Genomic DNA, 18,552 nt, shown 5'->3' on the forward strand with positions numbered 1-18,552 from the left:
CTGTGTTCTGAGACTTTAGTTGACAGCTTGAAGCTGGTCATGCTGGGAGTATTTACACCACAGAAATCAGCAAATGCTACAAATCAGGGCTTTGGCCTCCTGGAGAACTGGTTGTTAAAGTTGGCCAGCATGCTGTTCAACCTGGTGCAGCTGACCCATCACATTTAAACAAGTGAAACAACTGTTCTGTCCATAGAATCGCATGAGAAGTTCAGGATCACTGGCCCTGTCAAGCTGGACATGGTGGAGTCTGTATTGGACCGTTGTTCCTTCTCTCCCCTCAAGGCAGTAGGGATAGCGCACATGCTCCTATTGGTGACTTGTGCACATTAGAAGTTTTGCATTTAAAACTTGCATGGAAAGTTCATAAATTACAAATTCATCATATCAGTGGGACATGATGTCAGTGAGATATTATGAAATTCAGTGAAACTGACAATGTTTCTCAGTGAAACTGACAATGTTTATTTTAGGGTTCAATTCCCACATGTCTGTTAACTTCATACCAGGGACACAAGTTTGACCTGACTTGACTCTGACCAGCCACCCTAAAAACTAATTTCTTTCTCATGTGGAGGAAGGGATTTCGAATGACAACCCTCAGAGTCTGGAAGATATTCTCCTGGCCTCCTAACATCATGCAGGAATTAAAACCCCACCTGCTAGGCAGAAAAAAATCCAAGAGTCCAAAAGAGCATGAAACTTCTGTACATTTTTAAGATGCACAAATGTCTGCGACAGCAACAAATGGACCCAGAAACAGAAAGAGGAGAACATTAGAGATACACCAGCTGAGCCACTCAGAGTGGAGGCCGGGTGCCTTCTGAACTTGACCTCTTAGAGCAGAGAACTGCAAAGTTTGGTCAGGGCTGCATCAGCTCTGGTCCATTATTCAACGGATATCAGAGATGCAGAAAATATATACATAATTTCATACAATATGAAATTCTTAGGGTAAAATCACTTAATTGTATTTCATGCTCAAAGAAATGAATTTTATTGCCCAAATGGCTAAACAGCTTCTAACTATGGCTGTAAACTGGTTAAACAGGCTGAAAGAAGAGGCTTTGGACAAGTGCTTCACAATACTGTCCAATCCACACCTAGCTCAGGGTTTTCTCCACCACCCCCGCAAATCTGGAATTTGGAATTAATATCAGGATCACCCACCAGGGAGTCATTCATATATTATATTTCTAATATGCAACTCTACTGGTTTACATGAACTCCTAGAAATCTGTATATAGTTTAGAACACAGTGTGAGTTCACTGCTTATTATTCTTTAAAATCTCTGTGGCAAAAGAGTCCCTCTTGGTTAAGAAGATGTAGCTGTTTTGGGTGGCCACTACACAATGGGATGCCAAGGATGGGCTCAGCTTGGCAGACCAAGGGCACATACCCCATCTAGAATGGGGCCTGAGCAGGGCTCTTCCTTCTTGGGGAAGCAAAGCTTCCCAACCCTACTGTTGGAAAAGCCACTTGAAGCTCAGGTCCTAGGGGTGACGGGCCAGCAGTGTCATCTGGTGAACACAAAGAGAGCACTAGTTCATTAACTTCACATTATGCATGGCCCTGAAGAGGAACTGAAAAAGAAAGATTCAGTGATTCACAAAACGTCTGTTCCTAAATGAGGAATCAGATGAAGTCTGGACCTAATAGCTCCAGCTACTTTGCAATGTTCCTTCCTGCGGGAAAGCAGTTGTGTTATAGCAGCAAAGCTGGTAAAGACAACCAGCCACCTGTAAATACAACCTACTGGTTGCCCTGAAACAATGCGTCCCTTTATACAGCACTTAGAGGAAACAACATCTAACAAACAACACCTAGAAAAGCAAAGAAACATACACTACAGTAAAAGGAAACATCCCACTTACAACCGTGGTTATGACAGTGCTTATAAAATTAGAAGCACTAATTCATTAGGGTATACAGCGCCCTAAATGACTGTGTGGTTGTATATTTACTGAATTTTATCTATAGGACGGTTGTATAGGAGTAAATCTTCCTGGCTTTGAGTTTGTTTCCATCCCTGCTTACTTGCCAGACACACATCCCAAACTGGGCACAAATCATCTAAGAGAAATGTTTATCCAAATGGAACTGGAAAAGTCAGGGGCTCCAGGCGGGCCCTGGGGCTCTGGGAAGGGCCCTTTTTTCAGTGACTTCTGCTGTACAGGCTCAGGGTGGGATGGAAAGGATCACAGAGTAGGGGACGGAAACAAGATTTCTTTTTTGAGGAAAAGAGCAAAGCTTGTGATTATCTAGTCAGAACAGGAGAAAAGGAACAGCTGTGGCAACAGGGAAATGAAAGTAAGCAACAACAGGCTTCACGAAATACACTGCAAGGAAGGTTCCTACCATCGAGTCATTTGTGTCCCAGCGAGCTGGGAAACCCTAAGGTGGAGTGTCTGTGCTTCACTTGCTGGGACACAGAGATGATACAGATTATTGCTGTTAGTAATGAAGAGCAGGCTCTAGAGAGTGAAGGAAAAACAAACTAGAACATGAAACGAGTATTTGCCCAACAGTCTTGTTAATTACTTGGACATCTAGGGCAAAATCAAACCAGTATGTCAGGCAGAGAAATGAGTGCCAATCTAGTATCCACTGTTAAAATATGTTGATTCTTATTTACCAAATCTGCTTCCAATACTAAGGTTTTATAGCTGCACCTGGTCCTCAGAGCAGGGCGGGACTTCACTCCCCTTCTCCTCCCACCCTTCCCCACAGCCAAGTACATCATGTGGCACGAAAACTGGGAACCAAACAATGGGGCTCCCCCCTCATCAGATGTACCCCACTTGGGCGCACTATGTCCAGACAATGAAAGCATCCCCCTTTAGTAGATGTATTTCAGAGTCCTTCTACAACCTCAACTCCCCTCCCTCCATGAACTCTCTTGAAACACAAAACAGGTAATAAACTGAAGAGATCAGCACTGTCTCCTTTAAGTCAAGCACCACAGTGTTGAGATCACTGAGCCACAGCTGTGAGCAGGCTATTCAACCCCTTAAGTTGGTGCAGAAGTTGGTACAAAATAGTTTCCTACCAACATCATTTTGTAAGGTACGACCAAAAGTGTTATTTACTGACACCAGGTAACAGAATTCACGCAAGGTCGAGCAGTGTGTGATTCAAGGGAACACCTCCAACTACTTCCTGCCAAGGGGGAGGTTTGATGCTGTGACACAGGAAGTGTATTGATGTCTCATGAATAGGGGATCCAAAATGGATGTCTGATCTTCTAGCAGAAAAAGGGTCTGGCCTAACAGTTTAAACCTCCTCCCATCTTTAAAGGAAACAGATTACAGCTCTGTTGCAAAGCCTAATGAATCCCTCTGAGAGACCGATATTGTTAAATTAATGAAACAAGGAGGCCATCAGACTGAGATGGCTCTAATCCCGGCAAGGCCTATGGAAGCAAACCAAAACCTGAACCTGAAATGCCTCAAGGTTACGAAATCTAAACCCAAAGACAACCAACCACAAACAGCCAACTAGGCTTTAAGCTACAGCCGATCGATAATTTCCTATCTTTGCTTCGGCACCTTTTCCTTGTAAGTCTGGCCCCAGCTCCTGTCGGGCAGAATGCTCCAACCACTTCCGGTTTGGTGCCATCCAGGTAGAATCGATTTTTGTTCAAATAAACTCTTCAAATTCTTAATATGCCTCAGTTTACCTCTTAACAGTCCATTCGAGTTAGAGAGGAGCCCAGACCATGGCTTCCCCGTGACCAGGACAAAACTGAAACGTTGGTGACAGTGGTGGAAAGTCAAACAGACTGAATCCAGGGTAGTTTTCATAGTTTTTCTCAATTCCCGTCTTGATGAAAAATGTGAAACCTCTATGTGTGTTTCCGACGGTCCCCGTTTCCCCCTGCACAGAGATCAGTCAGGGGGCATGTCGATGCTTCTGACCCTGATGGGAGGAGCAGACAACCAGTGAGAGGAACAGTGGGGGAGGCAGTGTGGACATACAGGCCGGATTCAGACAGGACTGGGACTATTTCCTTAGCCACACCGATGAAGGGTTTCTACTGGGTCCTTAGTGAGGAGAACTGGAACCTGATATCAAAACCCACTGTATGTCCTTTGTAGTTTTTTGGTATAATTAAGTACCACCAACTGTGCGGGGTTTGCATTCCAGGGCCTGGGATCAGTCATTCTCGACAATCCTTTTGTTGACTTCCCTAAGTCCCAGCTAAGAAACCCTTGAGGGCTTCCCTGAACTGGGAGGAACTGATTAGCGGGGCAGGACTCTAGCACCCAGGACGCCCCGCCCCCACCATCTCCGCCAGGTGTGCTTCACGGCATACCTGCAGGTGAGCATCAGACAACAGACACACCGGGTGTGTGCCCTGCCTCCAGCGGCAAAAGAGGCCAGTACGTACCCACGGGACTGGGAACGTGTATTTCTACCATGGTACTGCGGCGAAGTCCCGAGGTCTCCCTGTTAAGTCCCTCTCGGTTCCCCTTCTGAGCCTGGACCTCATCTAGTGTGTGGGCCCTGTTCCACCAAGGACCCGAGGGGACGTGGCAGGGGGCTTCTAAGTACCTCAGGCCTAGGATGTTGTTTCAAAGCACTTGGCTCATGTGCGTGTCTGTAAAGCATTGCTAGAATTGGAGGTGTTTCAAAGGCAATGATGAGCATATGAGAACAAATGATCTAATACAGCGGGTGAATTCCTGGTGACTTAAGTCACTGAGCAAGGAGGCAGAACAGACCTTGAGTGATAGTACACCTTGAGGTCCTCAAAAATACATTCCACACCTTCTCAGGGACCATAATTTATCTATCTTGGGAACACTATCAGCAATATTTGTCAAATATAGATATTACAGATTCTTAATATTACAGAACTAAAAGTTCCCTTTAAATCCCTTTATAAAACATATACATTTTCACACGCTTGCACATAGGTTATCCAAGGTTGCAAATGTGGCTTACAGTTGTGACGAAGCCATTCAATGAACACGCAACTGAGCACTATGACCTGTCCCCAGAAAAATGTACACAGACGTCCATTTGGACATGATTTCAGGAGATCCATGAGCTCCAGATGCCACTCACAGACCTGGGGCTCAGAACTTGTGATGCCTGACCTCCCATAGGACGTATGAGGATGTCATAATCCTTTCCCACAGGAATGCAAGGGTACAAGTTGTCACTCGGACACACGTCTGTTCCCCCATGGAACAGGATGGAGGGGAAATTCCATTGACAAACATCTCCTCCTTCACCCTTCCTCCCTGCTGATTCTCTTGATTGCCAGGCCCAAGCAATATTTATCTGCGAGTCCCTGGTCCCAATAACTAATTCAACACAGCAACACATTATGAATCACGAGTGTGGACCACAGTTGTCTATGAAGCCACTTAAGTAGCATCATCAAGACAACCCAATACAAAGAGACAGCAAAGGACAGAATCATTCAGAAGAGGGGGGGAGGCTAGACGCAGATACAGGGGAAGTTGGGGAGAGTTCATCTGTTGTTAAACAATCAACATGTACAATGTTGACAGTGGAGGCCCAGAGGTCCCATCAAGCAATGTCCTACTTAGAGTCTCAAAAAGCTGGCAACTGTCCTTATGGGAACCAACAGCAGGAGCAGCAGCTGTAGTAAATGAATGAGAAATGTCCTTTCTACACATCTGGCTTCCTCTTGATCATGTCTCCCCTCTGCTCAAGTTCTTCTGGTAGCTTCTCATCTCACTGAGATAAAGAGCTGAGACCCACAAAGCCTATCTTCTCCCCAAACCTTCTCTCTCTGACCTCATCTACTCTGCGGATCACGCCTTCTGCTCTAGCCACATTGGCCTCCTTGCTGTGCCTTGAACACACCAGACACATGGCCCCAGGGCCTTTGCACTTGCTGCTTCCTCTGCTTCAGACTCTATCCCTCATATACCCTCACAGCTCTCTCTCTCTCTCTCTTACTCTTTACAGGTCTTTACTCAAATGTCACCTTGTTAGAGAGGCTTTCCCTGATCAACCTTTTGAAAATTACAGCTCCCCCATCCCCCTTTCCTGTTTTTATTTTTCTCTATAGCACTCATCACCATTTAACACACGATCTAATTTACTTATCTTTTGGCCTCCCCCAACAAGAATGTAAGTTTCATGCAGAGGGAGATTTTGTGAGCTGCACTCACTACTCTATGGCTAGAATATGGCCAGCACAGTGCCTACTGCACGGGGTTATTGAGAAGATTAAATGAGTTAAGACACATAAAACACCTGAAAAGCACAGGGCATATAATAAGAATTATGTAACTGTTTGCTATTATTTTGATGTTTATTTTAAACTCCATGACACACCTAATGAGTAGTTGGTATTGTAATAGCCAATTTACAGATATAAGAGGCTGAGGCTCAGAATAACTTTGCATCCTAGTGGCTGGCAGAACCAGGATTCAAACCCAGATCTGACTCTATGTTCTGTGTACTCATTTCCCTCCATCTGCTTTGGGAGTCCTGGGATAGAAGACAGGCAGAAATCCATTCATTCTGGAGCAAGGGCCAAGCCTGAGAAGGCTCTAGCCCAAGGGGGTGGGCGGTAGGGAATCAAGTTTCCAGAATCCAGAGACATTTCTACTGCATGGATCTGAAATGGCATGTGGCATTCTGTTTACTTCCTAACCTCACCAAAAAATGTAGCAGAACCTGCCAATTAAAAAATGTTTTCATGACCCCAGAAAATCCGCATATTGGAGACATTTACTTTAAACAGTCATTCCACCATAACAGGAAAAAGAGGTAGAGCAGAGGAGTTTATTATAACAGCTGCTTTCATACCCAAAACAAGGTTTGGCTGTTTTTGGCAGGTTGTACTGTAGTGGAGTTGGCAAGAAGCTGACAGACTGTATGAGTTTCCTTTCAAAAGATCATTTTGCTTCCTTAGAAAAACCCATGACTGGACTATCTAGTGTGACCTGCAGATGTTCGTTCCTCCTCTGCTCCTCTGTCACCCCGGGGCTTCCACCCTACCTGGGCCTAAACAGGGCACGAGCTTGTAGCACAAGAGGGTGTGGGCTTTGGAACGGCAAAGACCTTGGGTAGAATCCAATCTTCCTTTATTAGTTGCTTAACTCTGAGACTCAGTGTCCCCGTCCGCACAGGGCTATTACGAGGATGAAAGTAAGGCAACTGCAGCTCCTAGCACGTTATCAAGTACCACTGGCAGCTATTATTAGGATGCAGTTATTATCATGACTTTAAATGGTGACAGGATTGAGTCCCGATTCCTCTGAGACATTCCTTTTACAAAATGCACACAATGTGAAGTACAACTCCTTTCCTGGGGGCTTTTAAAAAAGTGACTTAAAAAAAAAAAGAATTTAGGGCTTCCCTGGTGGCGCGGTGGTTGAGAGTCCACCTGCCAATGCAGGGGACATGGGTTCGTGCCCCGGTCCAGGAGGATCCCACATGCCGCGGAGCAGCTGGGCCCGTGAGCCATGGCTGCTGAGCCTGCGCGTCCGGAGCCTGTGCTCCGCAACGGGAGAGGCCACAACAGTGAGAGGCGCGCGTACCGCAAAAAAAAAAAAAAAAAAAAAAAAAGTGACTTATCTGCACCCCCTTCCTTTCAAAACTGCAAAGTGGGCAAGAAAAGGAATGGGGAAAGATGCCAGGGTCCCCCTGCAAGTGTCACTGCTCTCGAGGTCCGAAATAAGAGGAAAGGGAAGGGAGAGAAGGGGACCTGATGGCAGCCTGCAGCGCAGGGCTTCGCTGGGGTTGACACTGGAAATCCGAAAGGAAGCAAAGGGCTCCTGACTCCTAGGAACCAGGGCCATGCTGGGCTGCGCCTCCTGCAACACAAGTGCACAGCAAGCGGCTGAAACCGTCTCAACACTGATGGCTTCCAGATGGCAGGAGAGCAACCAGCACACGGCACAGGTCAGTCCAAGGGGTCTGATGCCCATCATTTGGGCCAGTGACCCAAACTCATAAAGAACCCATGTGAATTAGAACCAGATGTCCCGCATGTTTGGATCCCCTGGCTGGACCAACAGGGTGTGCTGGGGATCCCAGGTAACAGGCACACACCCTGTATCCTGCAAGGTCTCCAGCTGCAGGGAAGCCACCTCCCTCCAGCAACGCGTGCCCTGCCGCATTTGAGTCTGAGACCCACGGACAGCACAGGCCTTGCGGCACAAAGGAAATGAGCTTCCTTTGGGAACTGTGGGCTGGGCTGGGTTTGGGACCCATGCTCGAGGGGAGTTCCTTGGCCATTGCCGGCAGCTTTGAAGACCTAGTTTTGATTTCAAAAGCCTTTAATCCTCTGTCTATTCAGAGCCTGAACTTGGAGCACTTGCCTTCGAGAATGATGAAAGCGAGGGAAGCCGGTGAGCAGCACAAGGGGCGTGGATTCAAAGGGGCACCACAAGCTGGCACATCTAAGCCCTTATTCCTGGGCTCCAGCCTGGCGAGGAGTCAGGGTGGGGAAGGTGGGTGAGTGGGTGGGGCCTGTACTCCTTCCCCACTGAGAGGGCTGTAGTTTAATTCAATGTTAAAACATCCCACAGCCCAAATACCAGCTCAACCAATAGAAGAAGTGCACATCTTCAGCCTGAACTCCACATCCAGGTGATATTCCAAATATTTGATAAATGCCCTGGCACGAGCACTAATCAATGAGCAGGGATACCCCACGGCACTCCCAGCTAAGTATCTGCCCCGCCTGCGTCCGGAGAGAGACGTTTACAAAACACCACAGCAATTACCTGTGGGTGGAATATCCCAGAGCAGCCAACACACTTTCCACTGTTCACTCAGAGCTTTCACTGCCTGGCGCTTTTCCTGGAGGGCACCCTGCTCCACGGTAGCCTGGCCACACAGAGCTGATGGGACATCAGAAGATGGACTATCTGCCCCAGTTGTGAATTAAAAATAAAAGCTGTTATGAAAGTAGACAGGCGGATGGCCATTTTAAGTTGCTCCTCTGTTTAAGGAAAGTAGCCGTAAGGACAGGTGCCAGGGCTCGGAGGATATCCTTCCATTCCTGTGAAGCTGGGTAAAAACCCCAAGTGCAATGTTTTGTGAACCAAACACTCAGGTGCGATTGCTGCAGGCCCTTCCACGAGTTGACCAACATGGGGTCCTGCAGGGTGTGGCCGGTGAGGGAGAGAGAATGAGGACACCTGGTGCCCACCCTCCAGGAGCTTACACTGAGGTCCTGGCAACTAGTATCAAAGTCGGACGTGAGCGGCTCCCTCCATGTGGCAGTCTGTACTGCTCTCCACTGGGCCATTCTCAGGGCCAGAGGATGTGCCAAGAGAACCACGTTTGTCTTGCCTTTTCTCCACCCTCCTGACACCGTGCGCTTCTTCCCAATTGATTTCCCCTTTTCCTTTTCAATCCCAGATTGTTATCCTCTCCATTCTCACCTTTCTCCCCTGGCCCCGTGCACGCTCTCCCCTGCTGTCCCTTCCATTTTTATAGCAGTTGTGCTTCTTCCTCCCGGTTCTTTCTTCCCACCCGTGCCCTTGAGAACCTTACATCCAAACTGTCAGAAAGCAGCCTGCCTGCCCTTGGCTGAGGGTTGAATGGGACATTGGAAAAGTGTAGGATGGTTTCCAACAACTCTCTTTGTTTGGGAGACAAGGGCTGGATGGATCGCTCAACCCTTTTATCGCAACACTAGATTTTCGTCAGAAAAAGTTGTAACAAGCAGAAGGGCTCACTGACTCCTGACCAGGTCCATGCAACCTACACATTTTGGAAAAGCGAAGGAAACAGAGGGGGAAAACCGGAGGGAAAAAGAAAGAAAAGAACAAACAGCAGAAGAGAAAGACCCCACTTCAGAGCAATCACAGCTCATTCAGGTCAAAGTTCAAAATACTCAAACTGTTCCTAATGTCCCACTACGCAGCAGCCTCTCAGGGCCTCTGACAAGTGACTTAAGAGGAGTGGTCTGCTCTTATGGGAGCTCACGAATCTCCATGCAGGATGGTCCGACCGAGTGAGCACAGAGCCGCACAGTGGGGAAGGCAGGGATGCAAAGGTCAGACAGACAAGGGAGAAGGTCATCCATCAACCCGGACGTGCGAGCGTGCCCGGGACAGCTCACGGGACGGGAGCCATCTGGCAGCTTCGCTTGCAAGGCCAGATTAAGAAAGCACCAGCACAGAAACCACAAAGGAGAAGACGAAGCTGTATTTCCGGAGGAAAAGCAAAGATTTCTCCCCAAAGCTGAGGTAAGAGCTTTATTGACGTATTTTTCCAACGATGAAGAAAAAATCCTACTTCCCTCTGATTTGGGATTATTTTTAGTGTATGTGCCTCAGCTTTGAGGCCCACACGTCTGGCCGTATCTTTTCCCCAGCCTGAAAATTTTCAGGAGCTTCCCACTGCCTAGTGTATGAAACAAACGTCATGGCATGGCACCCAAGGCTTCCAAGGTGGGACCCCACCCACCTCTTCCCCTTTGTCTTCTTCCTGCATTCTCGGCTCAGAATTCACAGAGTATTTGCGTTTTCCAGAGCACGTTATACTGTCTCACACTTCCCTGGTACACGCGTTTTCCCCTGCCTGGAACACCTTTCCCTGCTTGCTTGCCTACCCAGATTTTGCTCTCCCTTTGTAACCCGTCTCAAAACTCTAGCTCCTCTGTGAAGCCTGACTTCCTGGGTTCCCTCTCCTGGACTCCACTGCACTCAGGAGCCACCCCATTACGAGAACGATCTTTCACTGTAATACAGACAAGAACTGTATCTTTTCATTCTTTTGTCACCAGTGTCTAGCCCACAGGAAATGCCCCAGATGTACGCCAACTGTTCGTGTCGCATTCATTTGGATTCTACATGTATACACATTTAGTTTCACATACACATACACCCACACAGCCATCATCCCCTGCATCTCCAGGGTTGTGGGTTTTTTTAGGACCCTGCCATGAAGTTTCCGACCAGGGCTCCAGAGTTGGGATGGATTGATGGAATGGCGTAAGTGGTCTATCAGAAATCAAGTCTAAAACTTGGAAATGAATGGCTTCAAGTGCTTAGAGACCTCATATGCACAGGTCTTAGCTTCAACTCAGGCAGAGTCTACACTGTCTGAGAGAGGAGAGCAGATAAGAGTGAGCGACAGCAGAGAGGGGGAGGTACAGGGTCTTGTGCAGAGTCTCACACCTGGTCCCCTTCCAGCTTCCTGGGAAAATGACGCTTATCAGGTCACCCTACGTAAAGAGCCATTTATTATATCAATTTTTTTTTTTTTTTTTGGCCACACTGCACAGCATGTGGGATCTTAGTTCCCCAACCAGAGATGGAACCCGTGGCCCCTGCATTGGAAGCTCGGAGTCTTAACCACTAGACCACGAGGGAAGTCCCCTATTTCCATCAATTTTGATTCCATTTTTAATTAGCCCTTTCCCAAAGAGCCACCCAATGTCAAAGTTGCTGGGATAAGCAGTTGAGACTTTAATAAATGTCAAAGCCAGTGGAAACAGCCTCAGAGAAAGGCAGGTAAGTGCAGGAAGGGACCTCTCGCATTCCAAAGCACACGTGGAAAAGCGCAGAAGTGGGTATTTACGTATGAAGGAATTTTTTAAATAGTCCATCGTACTGAGACATAATTCTGCTCCAAAACCTTAATTGTCGGGCTTCCCTGGTGGCGCAGTGGTTGAGAGTCCGCCTGCCGATGCAGGGGACATGGGTTCGTGCCCCGGTCCGGGAAGATCCCACATGCCACGGAGCGGCTGGGCCCGTGAGCCATGGCCGCTGAGCCTGCGCGTCTGAAGCCTGTGCTCCACAACGGGAGAGGCCACAACAGTGAGAGGCCCGTGTACCGCAAAATAAATAAATAAATAAAATAAAATAAAATTTAAAAAACCCTTAATTGTCAATAAGTCTGGCGTGAAACTGACAGAGGAAAAAGGGGTATCTAAATCTCAAATGTTCTGCAGTTCTGAAATTTGGTTCTGCATTGTATTAAAACACTTCACCTCTCATCAGGAAAATAATTGCTGGATTTATGAATGTCAAGAACTCATTACTGGGCATGTTTAACAAGCATACCAGGTCTGTGATCGTCTAGGGATCTGAAAAAAGCTACTTGCCAACATGCGGGAGACAGGAATATAATAATCGGCAGTATACTCATGATGGAGGTGGAATAGCATTTTCATCACCACATATGGTATACCACAGTTTAAAGAGGCAATGCAGATGGCCAGAAGAGAAAATATTATTTCTAGAGCAAAATATATCTTTAAATGATCAAACATCTGCCTTGCAAATCACCTTTCCTGTTCCAAGTTGGGGACTACCTAGGTAAATCATTCAGACACACTCGGGGGAAAAAATCCCTTTTCCTTTCTACTTTTCATGCACAGGGTCAAGAATATAGGATCAATTAGTTTCACAAGCATATTGTCTGACTTACTACTTTACAGAGCAAATTGCTCAAAGACAGGATGAGTGTCTTCTAAGAGTTCTTCATCTCATCACAATGGAGTAGGTTTTCTGAACGTAGCAAGTGCACGACACAAAGAAAGAGGATTCAGAATGACTGAAAGACTGGAACTCTGGAGCAAACCCAACACGATGAAATGCAGTAGGATGTAGGGCCTTCCTTACCCCAGCAAGATGGTGTGGTGGAAAGGGCATGACTCTCACTTTCATCCTGACACCCCATTGATTAGTGCTTAAGTCCCTCTGAGCCCCCATTTTCCTCATCTGTAAAATGGGCGTAATTACATGCACATCACAGGATTATTGTATAGGTTAAAGGAGACCATGCATTGCCAATGAATACAGTGAATGTGGCACATATTAAGTCAATGTATTGTAGTTTCCTCTTCTTCTCTCCTTTCCAAATGCAATTCCTCTTTGGAGGTATCTGCAGAGAACACACTTTCTGGTCTGTGCCTTCATGCTGCAGGTTTTACATGGCAGTCCCCACATGGGAAGTCTGTGGTTTTGCAGCACTTCCTGTAACTTCACAGGAAAGTCCAGCTAATTCTGGAGTCCAGGATTGGGAAGCTCACTGCTGTGGCACACCTAAGCCATATCCTCCCACCTAGCCTTTATCAATATTAAAGGTGAATTTTTAAATTTAAAAACAAAAAGCATTTATCAGAAAAAGATGGGGGGTAATGGTTTAGAAGTAAAAAAAACCTAGGAGTTAAAGTGCATAGCAAATTCACCTTGAGTTAGTGATCTGGTACAGCTCAAGTGTCATAATGTAGTGTGATGGAGGGGAGTGATCTCTCAGGAGGGAGACGTATATCTCCCCACATCCCAACCCCCCAAATGTCTCATCACAGTATCCCAGAGAGCGAAATAAAATATGTGCCAGAAACACGATAAATAAGACATGAAACACAAAAACATGAGCTCAGCTAGCTCAGCTGTGAAACTTAAGTTATGATTATATTGGTTTTGTATCAATGTAAAAAACTTCAAGATGAGAATCTAAAACCCAAGAAACAAGTATGAGTTCCAGCTTACGGAGAGACCTACCAATTCAACAATAGGCTGTAGCCCCTCCTCGACTCTAACACCCTCTCCCATTCTCATCCCTTCTCCACACTTAGCCTGGGCGGCCAGCAATGCCTCTGATTGGTAAAGACTTTAGAATACTCGTCCCCAACCTCAGCTACATTTGGTATTTCCCCAGAAGTTTATACAAATCTTGGTGCTCAGGCCACACCCCAGGTCAATGAAATCAGCATCTCCAAATGTGGGGCGCAGGCACCGTCCAGGTGATTCCAACACGCAGCCAAGGTTGAGAACAACTGTTCCAGAAGGCCAGTCCCATTCCAACCTGGAGGAAGGTACCAGTTCTGAGCCACGAACCTGAGGAAGGTTGGTGAGGTAGGAGCCTGTTCAAAGAGTGACCAGGATGGTGAAGCGTCTGATCTCTGACATAAGGACAACTGGCAAAGGAAAGAGAGACAGGCGACTCGGGAGTATAACCCGTACTTAAACTCCCTGAGGCCCTGTCAGGTGTAAGAGGAAACCATCCTGTTCTGTTTTCTCTGCATTGATATCAAAGGGTGGGAACTAGAGAGAAATGGATTTCAGCTCCATCTCGGAAGAACTTTCGTATGAAAACTCTGCAAAGACTAACTTATAACCTGTGGCTGAACAGGTTCGAACACAGACTATGGTGAAGCCCACAGGGCAGGGAATCTACAGGGAAATCAGGCATCGGACAGGGGATTAGACCACGTGACCCTTCGGGTCCGCTGTAACTCTGTGATTCCAGATGTCTTTGATTCCAAGGGCTCAGTGACTAATAATGGACTAAATCACAACTTTGCACAGTGAAGAAAAAAAATTTTGTTTAACTCAGGAGAACAAATCCATTATAAACCTTACCAAATGGATAAACATGAGTGGACTGGGACTTACGAATAAACCCCAGAAGACTGAAATGCCCAGAAGTTCTTTCCACAATACCATACAGTTCATTAGAACAATGGGAAATAGAGCAATAAAAGAGGCAGCTGAATGGCCCCGCTGTGGCAGCCCTCTGGGAGGCTATCTGCTGATTTAAGAAGGCAGACACTCAGGAGGAGACCCCTGCTGTTTATATGGTTGTCCAAGTTAATTATCCCTATATTTTCAGATGAAATGAATGGTAATCTGTTTATCTAGGTCAAATATTTGGAGCTGTCTTTGTCCCTTGACAGTGGTACAAAATACATAGTGTTGTCCTTTTGGGCATTATAAGAAAAGATCAGGTTAAAAAAATAGTAGCCGCTTCTTTATAGGTTCAACACAGTAAGCCCTTATTTCTGAAATACTCTAATTAGATCCAACTCTAAACAAGTGGTTTAAAATGGGATTTAAAAAAACGACAGAAAAAGTTTTGAATTCATGCCATATTTTTGTCTTGAGTTTATGACTATGTTTCCCCATAGAGATTATGAAAATCTGGCCTCTGGCCTCTGCAACCATTCCTAAGAGCAGTAACTACCACTGCACAAGGAAAAAATGCATGAAGCCATCATAGACGGCTAATAAAGTGCTGTATTGGTTACCAGAACAAAGAGGGGTGTCAGAATGGAGGAAGAAACTTTACATGTCACAGTGTACATGGGGAGGATGTGATTTAAACTGCAAAAATAAATAAAATCTTTGGAAGAGTAAGGTGCTTCTTAATGGTATTTACCAGGTGTCCTTTAAGGTTGGTCTCATTCTGGAACATGTCAATCAGACTGAGCTGTGGCTAGATAGAGGTAGGGTGAATAAGCCCACTGTGGAGAAAGGATTATCAGGGACTCTGCCATGGGGTGGGGTGGGGTGGGGGTAGAGGAGAAGGCCAGGCTCTGGTTTGGCCCTTGAAGGATGGAGCCTTCAGGGAACTGCAGAATCACTGAGCAGCTAAAGTTAAAAACTTCCCTTACTTTGAGCCACTTACTCTACTAAGCAGATCCAACGTCTCTAACATTATTGAAAACCAAGTATGCAAGGCACCTACCAAAACGCAAGCCCGCAGCGATGAGTGGAAGACATGGTGGCTGCCATCTTGGAATCCCAGGGTGATGATGCTCTATGACCTCCGTTCCTACACCAGCATCAGCATCACCTGAGGCTTGTTAGATGCAGACCCTCAGGCCTCTCCCAGACCTGCTGAGTCAGAATCTGCATTTTAACAAGATCCTCAGGTGATTCCCATGCTCATTAAAGTTGGAGAAGCACTTCAGTAAGACATTTGAGTTTCTATCCTTTCATTTAAATTTGTTTAAAATTAAGACTTTATGTTTTAGAGTAGTTTTAAGTTCACAGTAAAATTGAAGGGAAGATAGAGATTTTCCACGTACTTCCTGCCCACCCCTCCACATGCACAGCCTCCCCCATTATCAACAGCCCCCACCAGATGGTACATTTCTTACAACTGACAAACTCGCATTGACACATCATCACCCAAAGTCCATAGTTCACATTAGAGTTCATTCTTGGGGTTGTATATTCTGTGGGTTTGGACAAATGTATAATGACCCGTAGCCATCATAATGGTATCACACACAGTGGTTTCACTGCCCTAAAAATCCTCTGCTCTGCCTGTTCGTCCCTCCCTCTCCCATATCCCCTGGCAACGTCTGATCTTTTTACTATCTCCATAGTTTTGCCTTTTCCAGAATGTCATATGGTTGGAATCATAAAGTATGTAGTCTTTTCTCATTGGCTCCTTTCACTTAATGTGCATTTAAGCTTCTTCCATGTCTTTTCATGACTTAATAGCTCATTTCTTTTTAGTGGTGAATAATATTCCATCATCTGCTGGTACCACAGTTTATTTATCCATTCACCTACTGAAGGGCAACTTGGTTGCTTCCAAGTTTTGGCAATTATGAATAAAGCTGATATAAACATCTGTGTGCAGGCTTTTGTGTGGACACAGATGCAGGTTTTCAATTCCTTTGGGTAAATACCAAGGAGTGTGATTGCTGGCTCGTGTGGTAAGAGCATGTATAGTTTTGGAACAATAACCTCTTATTTTTCAGATACAAACCTGAGGCTCAGGGAAGTTATGAGACTTACCCAAAGTCACACCATGAACTCATGGCAGCCAGGTCTAGAACAAGCATTTCTTGATGGTTCATCTGTAAATACACGTTGTCGTGGGAGAAGAATGGATAAGGGAACCAGGGACACCTGAATTGAGAACTGTGCCTCAGTTTCCTCACCTGTGGACACTAAGATGCTTATACTTCCTCAGCAGTGTAATTGTGAAGACTGAGTGAAATAACATAACTGAAAATGCCCAAGGTGCTCAAAAAATTTAACTCCCAAATATTTTTTTCTGTTCCTACCAGCACCTTTGAGGGACCCAGTGCCTCGGGAAGAGGCCAGGTGTATACCTGACTCAGGCTGGGGGTTTTTCTACATAGTAAGGAGTTTTCTTGGACAAAGAATGCAGACCTTACTCCATCTGCTGCAGGGTGGGTGCCACATTGCTGCCCCTGTTGTTTAAGATTGGTGTCTACGCTTTATATAGATCCCTGGATGCCTCCTGCTCTGTTTTCTAACAGTGACATGCTTGCTTTTGGCAGATTAATTGGTAGTGTTGTCAGCACAGCTGCCTTTTATTGCCAATAAACTTGGGCCCCTGTGAGCTGTGGCCTTAATGATTTGTTATTTCTTTTTCCAAGAGGGATAAAGTATATCCTGCTTTAAGCTGGTGTTCTCTTGTATCAGGACACGAAACTAAAGAGCACACTGAGGAATTGATCGTGTAGCAGTGACTAGAAGGGGTGCCTTCGAAAAAGCAAACAGTGAACTGAGGCTCCAGCACCCTTCCTGGCTCTTTTTCATGCTCTTACCCCCTCTTTCTCCCCCAAATCCATGCTTAATGGCAAGAGGCAGAGAAACTTCTGCTTATAGTCTAAGCCTCATGAGGAAATTTCCACCAGTAAAACATTGTGATTTGTCTCTCCCTACTTAAATGTTTGAAGGCTTCTATGCCATAGAGCAATCTCTTGGCAATGTTTTTCCATGTCACACTGGAGTGTGATATTATTAAAAATAATGTGCTCTGGGAAATTTCAGACTCTTTGTTGACAACGTTTACAGAGTTAAGCAAAGCTCAGTTTGATGAGTATAACCACAGTACAAACCATGTGTAATTTTTAAAAGCTTCACTATCTTGTTGGGTTTATCAGTGTTTTTCCTTACATGTGACAAAATTAATGTTATATAAAGCAGAAGCCTGCTGACTTTACTTTTTACCCTACCAAGAAATAATCAGTTCAGCTAATTATTAGCTCTCTCCAACATCAGGAATCCGGGGAAATCAAAGGAAAATTTAATCCACGGGAACACAAAGGTCTGTTTTCATCAACAGGTTCAGTATCTTCTCCACAAAATAGCGTACCAGATCTGCTGCTAGGCAGAAGGATGTGAGTTTTATCTTCTTCCATTCTACCTTCTAGTCAAGGGGCTAATGAACTGTAAAACAGTCTCAACTGGACAGCAGGAGGCAGAAGGAACAAAAAGAACTTGGTAATAAGCCATCAACATAATTAGTCCTTGAAACCAAAAAATCCAGCTTAAACGGTAACTTTTAAGGCTGTTAGGAGCCCTCAGCTTCCACAACGGCAAGACCTAGTAAACGACTTATTATACTATTTTATTATAGTCAAATACCACCTCATTTTAAATATAGGCCTTGTAAAATTGAACTAGACTGATGTCTTAGAGTTATCTGTGTAATCTCTAACTCCATCCGCCTAATTGGATCATCGGCAATGGCTCTTTCGGCCATTAGTCTTAATTAGCATGGCGCCACCATTGCTGTGCATGCACACGTGGCTTCCAAGTGGGAGCGCACAATCACCCACCGGCCTCTTTATAAAGAGAGTCACTCCACGTTTTTGTATGTGTGTGGGTTTCCCCAGATGTCAACCACACACCCAGCGAAGTTTGTAAACGTCCGTTTAAATACGCTGAAGTCATTTCATTAACTACCTGTGGCCACTCATATCCGAGACAGCCGGTATGTCAGAGATATGGACTAAACAGGGCTGTGCTGGGGAAACAACTGAAGGTATTCCTGGCACCTAATGTACGTGACATGAAAACTAGCTTTTGCCACAATATCTG

At 45.7% G+C, this 18,552-nt stretch overlaps 1 protein-coding gene across 1 annotated transcript in view; it reads right to left on the reverse strand.

The window, feature by feature from the left end:
• COLEC12 (collectin subfamily member 12) overlaps positions 1 to 18,552 on the reverse strand; it is a 187,400-nt gene that overhangs the window by 61,367 nt on the left and 107,481 nt on the right. The window lies entirely within an intron of this gene.

This window comes from Orcinus orca, chromosome 15 (genome assembly GCF_937001465.1).
Source record: "Orcinus orca chromosome 15, mOrcOrc1.1, whole genome shotgun sequence".
Classification (NCBI taxonomy): domain Eukaryota; kingdom Metazoa; phylum Chordata; class Mammalia; order Artiodactyla; family Delphinidae; genus Orcinus; species Orcinus orca.